Source organism: Lactuca sativa, chromosome 6, assembly GCF_002870075.4.
Source record: "Lactuca sativa cultivar Salinas chromosome 6, Lsat_Salinas_v11, whole genome shotgun sequence".
In the NCBI taxonomy this organism is placed as follows: Eukaryota; Viridiplantae; Streptophyta; class Magnoliopsida; order Asterales; family Asteraceae; genus Lactuca; species Lactuca sativa.
In genome coordinates, this window is record NC_056628.2 from 53,215,165 (window position 1) to 53,228,751 (window position 13,587).

The following is a 13,587-nucleotide window of genomic DNA, read 5'->3' on the forward strand; positions in this document are numbered from 1 at the left end:
TGGACTTAAACTTAGAATGCTAAGCGATGATCGTGAGGAGTGTGTCTAAAATATTTTAGGTAGTATACCTGAATTGACACAAGCACTAGCTTACTTTAGGATTAGATGCCTAAATTGCTTTTATGTGCTAAATGATTTATGTTATAGCCTTATATGCTTTATGATGCTATTATTTGATTGGATCAATGGTCTATTGCCGACCGGATCTGATAATTTTATGTGTTCAGATTTCTAAATATTTAGTTACTATATTAGAACTGACATATAACTTTTCGGAGTTATAAGGAGATTTATACGTCTATCGTAAATAAAACTTTCCTATCTTAAATTCTCGCCTTGGTACACCGAATGTCTGCTTGGGTGTATAAAATGACATGGTGAAGACAAACTAGGAAATATCCGAGGAAGACAACAACATGAGCCTAAGAATGTGATGGGTCATGCATCGGTCGTTGCGCCTACACCTGAACCTGTCACAATGATAGAAGTTCAGGAAATGATGCGAACCATGATAGATAGAGAAAATAGAGGAAATGAGATGGCTTGCGATAGTGAATGACACTTATCAAAAGATATCATAAGAGAGGTATCTTGACATTAGAATGTGTCTATTAAATAACACGTCTAGTACGGGAGAAGTACACTTTCGATTTGCATAAATAATTTTTTTGGTATAATCCATGAAGTTCTCCCATCATCTGGCATTTCCATCACCAACCAAGTTGAAGCAGAATTGATGATTGAAGATACGCATGGAAGAAGTCTTAGTAGAGTCTAGGAAAAATTATATGATTATTTGGACACATTCGTATGTGTTAAATTGTTTTGTGATTTTAGGAGATAAGAACTTGGGGGCTGCAAGACAAAACTTGGGACAAGTATGAGTAGGTGTGAAAGGTAGTAGAGGCCTATACTACCGGAGGCACAAGACTCACACTTGGATCAGGGAAAGTCACAAGGTTACCAAGAAGCTAGTAATTGATTATGTTTTGTTTAAGTATGTCGTTACCATCATTTCGGTACTGACTAAGAAGATGATTGTTATTACAACCATAGTGGTCATATCATATCGAGTTCTACTAGGATATGTATTCTACGTGGTTCAGAGAACCAAGTTCGATGTAGCATCTGACTTAAGTCAGAAGATTGAAGTGAAAGATAATCAAAGCGATCAATAGAAGTATCGCGATCGTTGTTAAAGAACTTATCTTAAGTCTTTTAAGAAGAATAATGAGTCTTCGATAAGGATCGATTTTGTAACTCGAAGGTTACGATTGAAAGTCCAACATATGATAAAGAGTGGGTGCAAGATTGAGCACCGCCTGCAGTCAAGAAGTCCAAGAGTTAGATACTCATTCAAAGGAACATAGAAGTTACGGTTATTACCTAGGATGAAAAGATAATGCATGGAGTCATTATACAAGCCTTGTTTTGTTGATGATTGTAGGACGTAATCACTCTAAGGGGGAGATAATTGTAACGCCCGAAGATTCGGGCTAGTCAATTTAGAGATGATAAACATCAAAAATGACTTTTTTTATAGAGGATTATTTAGAATAAATAATCTTAACTAAGTTGTAGTATATGTCACAAGGTTTCCGTACATATAAAGTGTTGGATTAGTGTCTAAGTCCGTAACTATATTTGGTATGTACTTGACCCGGTTGTGCATGGTCCTTTTGGGTTGCCTTCACCAAAGCAACTTGAGAAGGTAATTTAAGGAGAGAGAGAGATAGAGAGAGGATATTATGGTTTATTAATATACTATAAGAATAATATATTAAAGGAGAAATCATATTTATTTAATTAGTATTAGTCATAAATTAATTAGGAATTAATTTGGTGACAAAAAGAGATTAATTAAATAAAGGGGCATAAATTGTCAAATGTGTGATAGTTGATTTTTGGACTAGGAAACCTAATGGACCAAGGGGGAACGAAACTATGATGAAGGATCATCATATTTTCGTTCAAGGGCCTTATTCCATAAGGTTCCTTGGGCTGCTTGGTGGCTACGTTGTCCATTAGGATTTAGACTGAAACCCTAGCAAACAATACTAAATAAGACCCCAAGGCTTCACTTTTCGACCACTTGCTTCTAAGAGAAACCCTAGGGCCGAAAAATAGCATCCTCCCTCCTCTCCAAAAGTTGCCTTCTTGCTTGCGGTGTTTGTGATTCATTAGAGGAGTTCCAATTGTGACTCTAAGCTCAAGAGAAGAAGATTCAAGCCACTATTCGAAGAGGTAAACATCTAGATCTGATGTTATTTGCTAATTTTGAAATTATGTATGCTAGATTAGGGTTTGCAAGTCTTGGATTCATTTCATGTACAATAGAGAAACCTAGATCCAAGCATTAAGGTTTATATGAGCACATAGGATTGTTCTTATGCATAAAACCCATCAATGGTATCAGAGACTTGATTGGTTTCTATTGTATGTGATGCTATGACTGTTTATTTGCTGAAAATCGTTTTCTGGCCCTCTGTTCGAACTGACTCGGCGAGTCGGAGCATCTAACAGTGGGATTTTTGGATTTTCTTGCTGTTTTGCTAAAGGATAATTGCCATATATGTTTTAAACTGATAAAATACGAATTTTATTGTTATTAAAAGATTATCTTTGCCAAAACACAAGATAATTACCAACTGATTAGATAATAAATTCCTTATATGATAAAAATTGATTATTTGAATTAATTGGGTAACTTATCTTGCAAGAAATTGAATTAGTTCAAGTATAGATAATCACTAAATTAATGGTTTGATTTATATTATTTGTTATTTGATCCCTTGTGTTTTGAAAAGTTCGGAACTTGCCCTCAAGTTTTGAAATTTAAATTCTTTGATTAAAAGTTTTAAATTTCAACCCTTAGATTTTTACAAGTTTAAAAATCAACCTTTTACTTTATCTATTATAAGATTAATATATATATATATATATATATATATATATATATATATATATATATAAGAATAAAGCTAGTCTTATCGCTAGTAGGCCTCATTAACGAAGCCGATCTATAAGGTAGGTATAAGGTTGCTGCCTATAAAATGGCGCTTAATGGGTGTATACTCACACCCACTGCTTGCTTGACTGGTGGAGGGTCGTTAGCCGAACGGATAGGATAGGGTGTTTAATACCTCATTATAAGTATAATGAATATTACAAAGTAACTAACATGTTTTTACAAATTCCCAATCTTAGTTACTTTAGGGTAAAAATGTGAAAAAGATGCTAGTCCATGGAATTACACTTTGTACCCTTGTCAAACTTTAGTGGAGCGTGTGTGGTTAACCGAAACACTAATTTAGGATTGACATTGGTGACAAAGGGTGGCTCGATGTTTGTCATAAATCAATGGAGAGTGTGTGGCTAACCAGCACATTGATTAGGTGATAGAGACATTGAGTGCACCAGGTTGATTCGCATGGTTATTCACAACTTGTTTGCGATCCTCGGCATCCCAGTCGCAAATTTGAAGTGCATATCGTGATTTAAACATGCCATTGAAAAGTTCATTGAATCTCAAAGATCTAGGAGTTTTCAAATACATTTAAAACTTAATCTCTTTTTCGTTTTTTCATGGTGAGAATTAGTGAATCGTCATTCACTTACCTTCAAATTATTTACTTTTAGAGTACGACATCCTTTTCTAAGTTGTAAATAATGTTGTTGGATCCTATCCCTAATTTCTCATTTGGGTGTTTAATTGGGGATTCATTTCTAATCAAACTTTATTCCTTTCTATTTTCAGACGTCTAACGCAAACGCAAACAACAATGCCCCTGGTTCATTCTCGTTAGTGAGCCTCAGTCAAAAGGTGACGTTTGATGGATCGAATTTCAACGAATGGATGAGATACATTCGCATGATTGCTCGTTATGAGGACAATGAATATATCCTCGACGAGAAGCTTGAAAAGATCAATCCAGAAGTCGCTACTCCCGAAGAAATGGCCGTGTTTGAGGCCCACGAGCGTGATGCAACAAAAGTTCATTGCATTATGCTGACCACCATGAATCTTGAACTCTAAAAGTCCTATAAGGACATGTATCCATATGAAGTGCATCAAGATTTGCTGGAGAGGTACCACCAAAGCGCAAGGCAAGAGCGCTATGAGATCATCACCAACATGATCACCGCTAAGATGGGGAGTGGAGAGTCCCTAACCTCGCATTTTTAGAAAATGCAGAGGTATGCTGATCGTCTTCACAAGTTAAATGTTAACTTTGGGGAGGATTTGGCTATCGACATCATTCTTCACTCCTTGCTCTCGTGCTACAACCAATTTAGGATGACCTACCATATGAACAAAGAAGAGGTCACCTTGAGCAAACTCCAAGGGCTTCTAAGGACTGCTAAAAGCAATCTTAAGGACAAATCTGTTGCATCATCCTCTACTATGGCTACTCCTATGTTGGCAACTGGTCAAGGAAAGGGTAAGAAGAGGAAGGCTCCAAGTAAGAGCCACCACAAGGGTAAGCCCCATGATGGTTCCTCCTCTAGTGGAACTAAAGCTGGTTCAGTCAAACCCTCTTCTGACCCCAAAGAAGCAGAGTGTTACTACTGCAATGAGAAGGGCCACTGGAAACGAAGCTGTGCCAAGTATCTGCAAGACATAAAGGATGGGATGATAAAGCCCACCTTTGCAGGTATGTATTCTATTAAATCTAACAACTCAACATTTACTACTTCATGGGTTCTTGATACAGGGTGTGGTTTCCACATTTGTTCTGATTTGCAGGGCCTAAGAAGAAGTAGGGAAGTGGAACATGGAAAGATGAACTTGATTATGGGAAACAGAAGATCGTCGCCTGTGACCAGAGTCGGAGTTTATTTTTTAGTTTTGAGTAATGGGTTAGGATTATATTTAAATAATTGTTGCTATTCGCCAGATATGGCAAGAAACATCATTTCATTTCATGGATTGTCTAGACAAGGTTTCAGATACTCATTTGATAATAGTAATGGTTCTATTAATGTTTATTTGAATGGTGTCTTTTATTTCAATGCATTACCTTGTAATGGGATTTATGAATCTGTGATGGTTGTTGATAATTTAGGAAATGATGTGTAGAATATTTACTCGTCTACTAGTCTAGATAAAGCATGCTTGTGGCATTGTCGCCTTGGCCATGTCAACAAGAAACGCATAGCCCAACTCCAAAAGGATGAAGTGTTGGAGTCATTCGACCTTAGGGACGATGACGTGTGTGAATCTTGTTTACTTGGGAAGATGACCAAGTCACCCTTCACTGGCACTTGTGATAGGGGTGAGGGTCTATTGGATTTCATACACACCGATGTGTGTGGGCCCTTTAGATCCACCACAAGGGATGCTTGTCGCTTCTACATGACGTTTACGGATGATTATAGAAGATATGGATATATCTACTTAATCAAGAAAAAGTCAGAAACCTTTGAAAAGTTCAAAGAGTTTAAGAATGAAGTGGAGAATCAGCTAGGCAGGAAAATCAAGATGCTTGGGTCAGACCGAGGAGGAGACTTCCTAAGTCTTGAGTTTCACGACTATCTAAAAGAATGCGGAATTGTTTCGCAATTGACGCCTCCGAGAACGCCACAATTGAATGGTGTGGCTGAGAGACGTAATCGGACCTTGTTGGACATGGTTCGTTCTATGACTGCTGCCCATATCCTTAACTTAGTTCCCACCAAGAAGGTTACCAAAATACTCACGAGATGTGGACAGGGAAAGCTCCCTCATTGGCACATATCAAGGTTTGGGGTTGCGAGACTTTCGTAAGATGAGAGACTCACGACAAGCTTGAACCTCGTAGTGAGAAGTGTTATTTCATCGGCTATCCACAAAAGTCTTTTGGCTATCTTTTCTATAGACCGATTGACAATGTTGTCTTCGTTGCTAGAAGAGGAGTTTTTCGAGAAAGGGAATTGATAAGCCAAGAGGACAGTGGGAGGCTAATTGATCTTGAAGAGATTCAAGAGCAAAGCGATGAAGGACCCTCTAACACTCGCACTCAACCCGAGGAGGAAACTCTTGTTGAGCCCGTTGATCAGTCCTTACCTCTTAGACGTTCTAGTAGGGTTAGTGTTCAACCCCAGTTTTATGGTTTTCATATTACTACTAAAGGGGATACATTTATTAGTGATGAAACACTGATAATTTTGGACGAACCTAGCAGCTACAAGGAAGCCATGGCAGGCCCAGAGTCTGCTAATTGGAAAGAGGCAATGGACAGCGAGATTCAGTCCATGTACGACAACCAAGTTTGGAGTTTGGTTGATAATGTACCAGGTCGTAAGACAGTCGGGTGAAAGTGGATCTTCAAGAAGAAGACGGACATGGATGGGAAAGTGCACACTTATAAAGCACGATTGGTTATGAAGGGTTTACTCAAACTCTTGGAGTTGACTATGATGAGACCTTCTCATAAGTTGCTAAAATAAAGTCTATTAGGGTAATGCTTGCAATAGCTGCGTTTCATGATTATGAAATCAGGCAGATTGACGTGAAAACCGCTTTCCTTAATGGGAAGTTGGCTGAGGATGTGTACATGAATCAGCCAGAGGGTTTTGTCGATGCGAAGCATCCAAATAGAGTGTGCAAACTTGAGAAATCCATTTATGGATTAAAATAAGCGTCTCACAGGTGGAATCTTTGTTTTGATGAGAAGGTCAAAGCGTTTGGTTTTCTATGAAGCGAAGATGAGTCATGTGTATATATCAAAGCCAGTGAGAGTATAGCAAGCTTCTTATTGTATGTCGATGACATACTGCTCATAGGAAAAGACGTCCTAACCTTGCACGAGGTCAAGTCCTAGTTTGGGAAGTGTTTCGCTATGAAGGACCTCGGAGAGGCTGCTTATATTCTAGGGATAAGGATAGTAAGAAACAGGGAAAAGAGACTGATAGGACTTAGTCAGGATACATACTTGGATAAGGTAATAAAGCATTTTAGTATGGAAAATTCAAAGAAAGGGCAGTTGCCAATTGAAAGCAATACCAAGCTGAGTAAGACTCAGAGCCCAAGTACAGAGGCAGAGATAGCTGATATGAGCCAAGTACCTTACACTTCCGCAATTGGCTCCATCATGTATGCTATGACTTGTACTCGCCCGGATGTGGCCTTCACTTTGAGCATGGTCAACAGATATCAAGGGAATCTTGGTAGAGCTCATTGGATTGCAGTTAAGTATAATTTTAAGTACCTACGAAGGACCAAGGAATGGTTTCTAGTCCTTGGTGGGAGTGATGACTTAAGGGTACGAGGGTACAATGACGCTAGTTTTCAGACGGATTGGGATAATTACCGATCGCAATCGGGTTGGGTCTTGTAGCATTCATAAATTTTACGCCAAATTTAAACTTTTTCAATCGTAAATAAAAAAAACCGTAAAGCATCGTTTACAAAATGTTTTCAAATCATTTTCCATCAGAGTGTCCCAAAAATCATAACATAAGGATATGGAGCGGTACGGTCACGCCTTCGCCTTTCCATGGACTCCTGAAGTACCTGAAACAATAAAATGAAAATTGTAAGCCCGAGGGCTTAGTGAGCTACCCCCAAAATACCAATACTACATATACAATACCATATCAGGAATAATCAATCAATCATCATGCATACTGGGCCATCGGCTGGACTGGACCGCCCTACTGGGCATACAGTCTGTCTAAATCTATCCCGAGCCTTCGACATGACTGGTCCGCCACGTGGGCCTACAGTCTCCCCGGACCGCTCACAGGGTATGTTGGCCTTCCGCACAAAGCAGGACCGCCTCAACCAAACCAACAATCAAATAACCATGTGCGCGTAGCTATCATATACTGGCATATACAAACATCAAGCATATCTATCTCACTGATCATAACCATAAAATTCTCCTGTAACTAGAGTACCGACCTATAACGTCACTAACACACCAATCCCTACGGATCATAAAAGCATAACATACTGTCTACCTCGATTCCGAACTAACAAATCATAACCACATGCAACATACCATAACAATAACAACTAAAGGGCCGGCCTTGGTGCTGTAGACCCTATCGATATAGTGAGGATAACTCACCTCGCAGATGTCGACACGAAAGGTAAATTCCAACTCTCGGATCACTTGACACATGTTCCACCACCTATCATCATAGTACATCATACTCATAAGTCCTTAACCTTACATGGTACTCCATAAACCACTAGTCAACCCTTGGTGAAAGTCAATGTCCTCAATCAAGGTCAATAGTCCATGTTGACCTTAACTTGCCGAGTACCCTTGGCTACTTTCCGAGTTCCCAGAAGTACATTCCAACTCGCTGAGTCATCGGAGTGACTCGTCGAGTTCTTTTGATCCTCGATCAAACTTAAGGTCACGCGTCGAGTTCCCTCCTTGCAACTCGACCGATACACACGCATAGGTAATCTAGGGAAAACTCATCCGACTCGTCGAGTTGTTCTTCAACTCGTCGAGTCTTATGGTGATCTTCATCGAACTCGCCGAGTTGTTCATCCAACTCGTCGAGTTCACGGCCATCTTCATATGACTTGCCGAGTCACCTTGCGACTCGCCGAGTCCATTCAGTTCTTTTTTCATATAGACTTGATTTGAGCCATGCAGCGGCCCCAAATCACAGATCCAAGCTTCTAGGGCATACTTATCATGTAAAGTTGCAAACTTTACGTGCATGCATGGATATAAAGGCTCTAAATGTCTATTTTAAGTTCATAATGAAGCTTCAAGTCCAAGAGGGACCTCAATCACAACCAATACAACAACTTTATGATTCTAGCATCCAAGGAGGGTCCAGATCTGAAGTTACAACCTCAGATCTAGCCCATAGCTAATCTTTCAACTTAATACTTCACCAAAAACCCTAAAACTCAACAATGGAAGAGATTCACAAGAAGAAAGGGCGATTTGGTTACCTCCAGAAGGTGATGACTGAGATAAGAGCTGATTTCCACACTCCACTTGCCCCAATACCCTTCTCCTCTAAGCACCCTCTCTCCAAAATCCTCTTTTCAAGCTTCAATCACACAATGTCACACACACACATGTATTAGGGTTTTAAGGGCTCTAAAAGACTGCTAGGAGGCCAAAGGAGGCTGAGGCTCCTTTAAATAGGGGTGCAAACCCCAAGATTTAGGGTTTCATCTGCCATCTCCTACTCTCCGAGTCCCAAAGTGGACTCGTCGAGTAGGTCACTTAACACGCGGTCCCACCCCGCTGCTACTCAATGAGTAGGTCGACTGACTCGTCGAGTAGGGCTTCATCCAATAATTCTTATGTAATTAATACCTAAGAATCGACACGTTACAACTCTCCCCCACTTGAACTAGACTTCGCCTTAGAAGTCCTCTAGAATAAACAATGCCGTGTAATGCTCACGCATTTCTGCCTCTGGCTCCCATGTCCACTCGGATCCCTTCTGATGTTCCCACTTTACCTTTACCAAAGGTATTTCCTTGTTCCGCAGAATCTTCTTCTTCCTTTCCAAAATCGCCACAGGCCTTTCCACATAGTTTAGGCGCTCATCGACTTGAATGTCATCCAACGATACGACTGCCTCCTAGTCCATAATGCATTTTCGTAATTGCGAAACATGAAATGTGTTGTGGATTCGGCTAAGCTCCTCCGGAAGCTCTAGCCTATAAGCCACCCTGCCAACCCTGGCGATAATCCTAAACGACCCAATGTAACGGGGACCTAATTTTCCCCTCTTCCTGAAGCGGATCACGCCCTTCCAGAGTGAGACCTTCAGAAGAACCATGTCACTCACTTGAAATTCCAGCTCAGATCGTCGTCGGTCGGCATAACTTTTTTGCCGGCTCTGAGCGGTTTGTAGTTTCTGTCTAATCTACTATATCATCTTGGTAGTTTGCAGAACTACCTCTGTCCGACCCATCACTCTGTGCCCAACCTCGCCCCAACAGACTGGGGTCCTACACTTCCGCCCATACAACAACTCGAAAGGCGGGGCACCAATACTGGAATGATAGCTGTTGTTGTAGGCAAACTCTGCAAGCGGTAGGTGGGAATCCCAACTCCCACCAAAATCAATAATGCACACCCTCAACATATCCTCGAGAGTCTGAATGATCCGCTCACTCTGCCCATCAGTCTGCAGATGGAACACCGTACTAAAATGCAGTCGCGTACCCAATTCCTCACGGAACTACTGCCAAAAACGGGAAGTAAACCTGACATTTCGATCGGAAACGATAGAAACTGGAACCCCATGGCGAGAGACAATCTCCCTGACGTACAAGTCGGCCAACTTCTCTGCCGACGAACTCTCCCGTATGGATAGGAAATGGGCACTCTTGGTCAATCGATCCATGATGACCCATATAGCATCGAACCCCCTTGCCGTCTTCGGCAACTTCGTGATGAAATCCGTCGTGATCCGTTCCCATTTCCACATGGGAATCTCCAGAGGCTGCAACTTACCATGCGGCCTCTGATGCTCGGTCTTGACCATCCTACAAGTCAAGCACCTCTCAACAAACCAAGCGATATCTCGCTTCATGCCAGGCCAACAATAACTCGAACTCAAATCACGGTACATCTTGGTGGCTCCCGGGTGAATCAAAAAACGAGACTTATGAGCCTCCTCCATCACTGTCTGCCGGACCCCTCCGGACATCGGAACCCAAACCCGACCATAACGGGTCAACACTCCGCGGTTATCCTGAATAAACTGGGCGCTTTCACCCTTAATCCTCTCCAACTTCCAGTTCTCTGGTCTCATGCCCTCAAGCTGAGCATCCCTGATCAAACCCACCAGTGGGGAATCCACCGCTATCCTCATACACCTGGCTGGGGTCGATGACCCAGCTGACTTGTGGCTCAGAGCATCCGCAACCACATTCGCTTTACTAGGATGGTAAAGGATCTCACAATCATAGTCCTTGACCACATCCCGCCACCTGCGCTACCTCATGTTCAGGTTCGGCTGATCCATGATGTGTCTCAAACTCTTGTGATCCGTGTATATAGTGCAACATACCCCGTACAGATAGTGCCTCCAAATCTTGAGTGCGAAAACCACTGCTCCCAACTCAAGATCGTGCGGTGGGTACCTCGTCTCATGCGGCTTCAGCTGTCGTGATACGTAGGCTACCACCCGTCCTCTCTGCATGAGGACTGCCCCCAAGCCAGTGATGGATGCATCACAAAATACCACAAAATCCTCCACTCCCTCGGGGAGTGTCAACAATGGCGCCTCGCATAAACACTGCCGGAGGGTCTCAAATGCCCTCTGCTGCTCAAGGCCCCACAAGAAATCCACCCCCTTCCTCGTCAGACGAGTAAGGGGTACGACAATCTTGGAGAAATCACGAATGAATCTTCGATAATACCTTGCTAAACCCAAGAAACTCCTGATATCAGAGGGAGATTTCGGGGTCTCCCACTGCATAACCGCCTCCACCTTGGCCGGATCGACCAGAATCCCCTCCTGGTTAACGAGGTGTCCGAGGAACTGGACCTCCCATAACCAAAGCTCGCATTTCGAGAACTTGGCATACAACCGTTCTCGCCTCAGAACTTCCAGCAGCTCCCTGAGATGCTCCTCATGCTGCTCTCGAGTCTTGGAGTACACCAGGATATCATCTATAAACACAATGACCGAGCGATCAAACATCGGTCTGCATACTCGGTTCATCAGATCCATGAACACTGCTGGCGCGTTGGTGAGTCCAAACGGCATCACCACGAACTCGTAATGCCCATAACGAGTTCGAAACGCGGTCTTCTCGATGTCTTCCTCCCTCACCCTGACTTGGTGATACCCTGATCTCAAATCAATCTTGGAAAACCAAGATGCACCTTGCAGCCGATCGAAAAGATCGTCTATCCTCGGAAGCGGATAACGATTCTTCACCATCAACTTGTTCAGCTCCCTATAGTTAATGCACATCCTGTGCGAGCCGTCCTTCTTCCTGATGAAAAGGACCGGTGCTCCCCAGGGTGAACTACTCGGACGAATAAACTTCTTACCCAGCAGTTCCTGTAACTGAGATGACAACTCCTGCATCTCTGGCGGTGCTAGTCGGTACGACGCCTTAGCGATAGGGGCCGCACCTGGCACTAGGTCAATCCTGAACTCAACCTGCCTCTAAGGAGGCACTCCGGGTAACTCCTCTGGAAACAAATCAGCAAACTCCCTCACCACCAGAACCTCAGAAACTGAGAGCTGCTCTCTAACCCGCGTATCTACGACATACGCCAAATAACCGGCACACCTGTGCTGAATATACTGCTAAGCCCTGGCTGCCGAACAAAACCCTGATCCTAACCTGGTGCCCTCACCATATACTACAAGTTCTCCCCCACTTGGGGTTCGAACCACCACCCGCTGCCCCTCACAGTCGATCATGGCGCCAAAACGGCTAAGCCAATCCATCCCTATAATCACGCATACATCCCTCATGGGAATAGGAATCAAATCTATCGGGAAGGGCACCCCGAAAATCTCCAACTCGCATCCCCGAATGACCGAAGAAGCAGAGACCCCGTGCTCGTTGGAGATCGAAACTCACAAAGGACCCTCAAGATCATCTATCGACACACTGAACCCTCTAGAGAAGGTCTGAGATACAAACGATCGACTCGCTCCTGAGTCAAATAATATCAAAGCGGGCAAAGAATTCACTAAAAATGTACCTAATCATAGGTACAATCAATAAGCACAACACGAATACAATAACTGAGACAAAGAATAGAAAACGTACCAGCAACCACATCCGATGCTGTCTTGGCCTCCTCGGCCATGAGCTGGAAGGCACGACCCTGAGCCTTTGGAGGCTCCACCTTGACTGGCCTCCCATCTCTAATCCTCCTAGCAGATTGCGCGGAACCCTGCGCCGGCTTGGAGGCGAGCTTCAGACAGTTGGTCTTCACATGACCAACCTGATGACAATGGTAACAAATCCTCATATCTGCTGGAGGGGCGGACTGACAGTAGTCCCTGGCATTGTGCCCCTCCTTGCCACATTTGTGGCATCCACCTCCTGCTCGACAAACCCCTGAATGATCCTTTCCACAGTTTCCACAAGTGCGACTCTGATGACCCCCGGACCGTGTATCAACGGTTTTAGACCGCTTAGGTGCCGGCTGAGACTGTGTCGGTGCCTGACGCTGCTTCTTCAGCTACAGCTCTATCTCCAACTCACTCCGCCGCGCGGCTTCCTGAAGGTCCAGGAGGGTATCACATCGCTGAGTAGACATAAACTGTCGAATATCAGTCTTGAGCATACTCAGATAACGAGTCGTCTGAGACTGCTCTGAAGCAAACTCCAGGCAAAACATAGCCCTCTCCGTGAACATACGGGTAATCTCCATCACAGACTCCCCATCCTGTCTCAATGTCAAAAATTCCCGTGCAAGCCGCTCCCGCTCGATGCGTGGAATGTAGCGGGTGCGGAACATATCTCTGAACTGCTCCCAAGTAACAACAACCCATTGATCATCAGTATACGATCCAATCGTCAGCCTCCACCAGTCCTTTGCCCCAAGCCTCAGCAAGTTCAGGGCACACCTGACGTTGTGGTCAGCAGGACATGGGCACGTGAAGAAACAGCCCTCCAGGACAGATAAACACCTC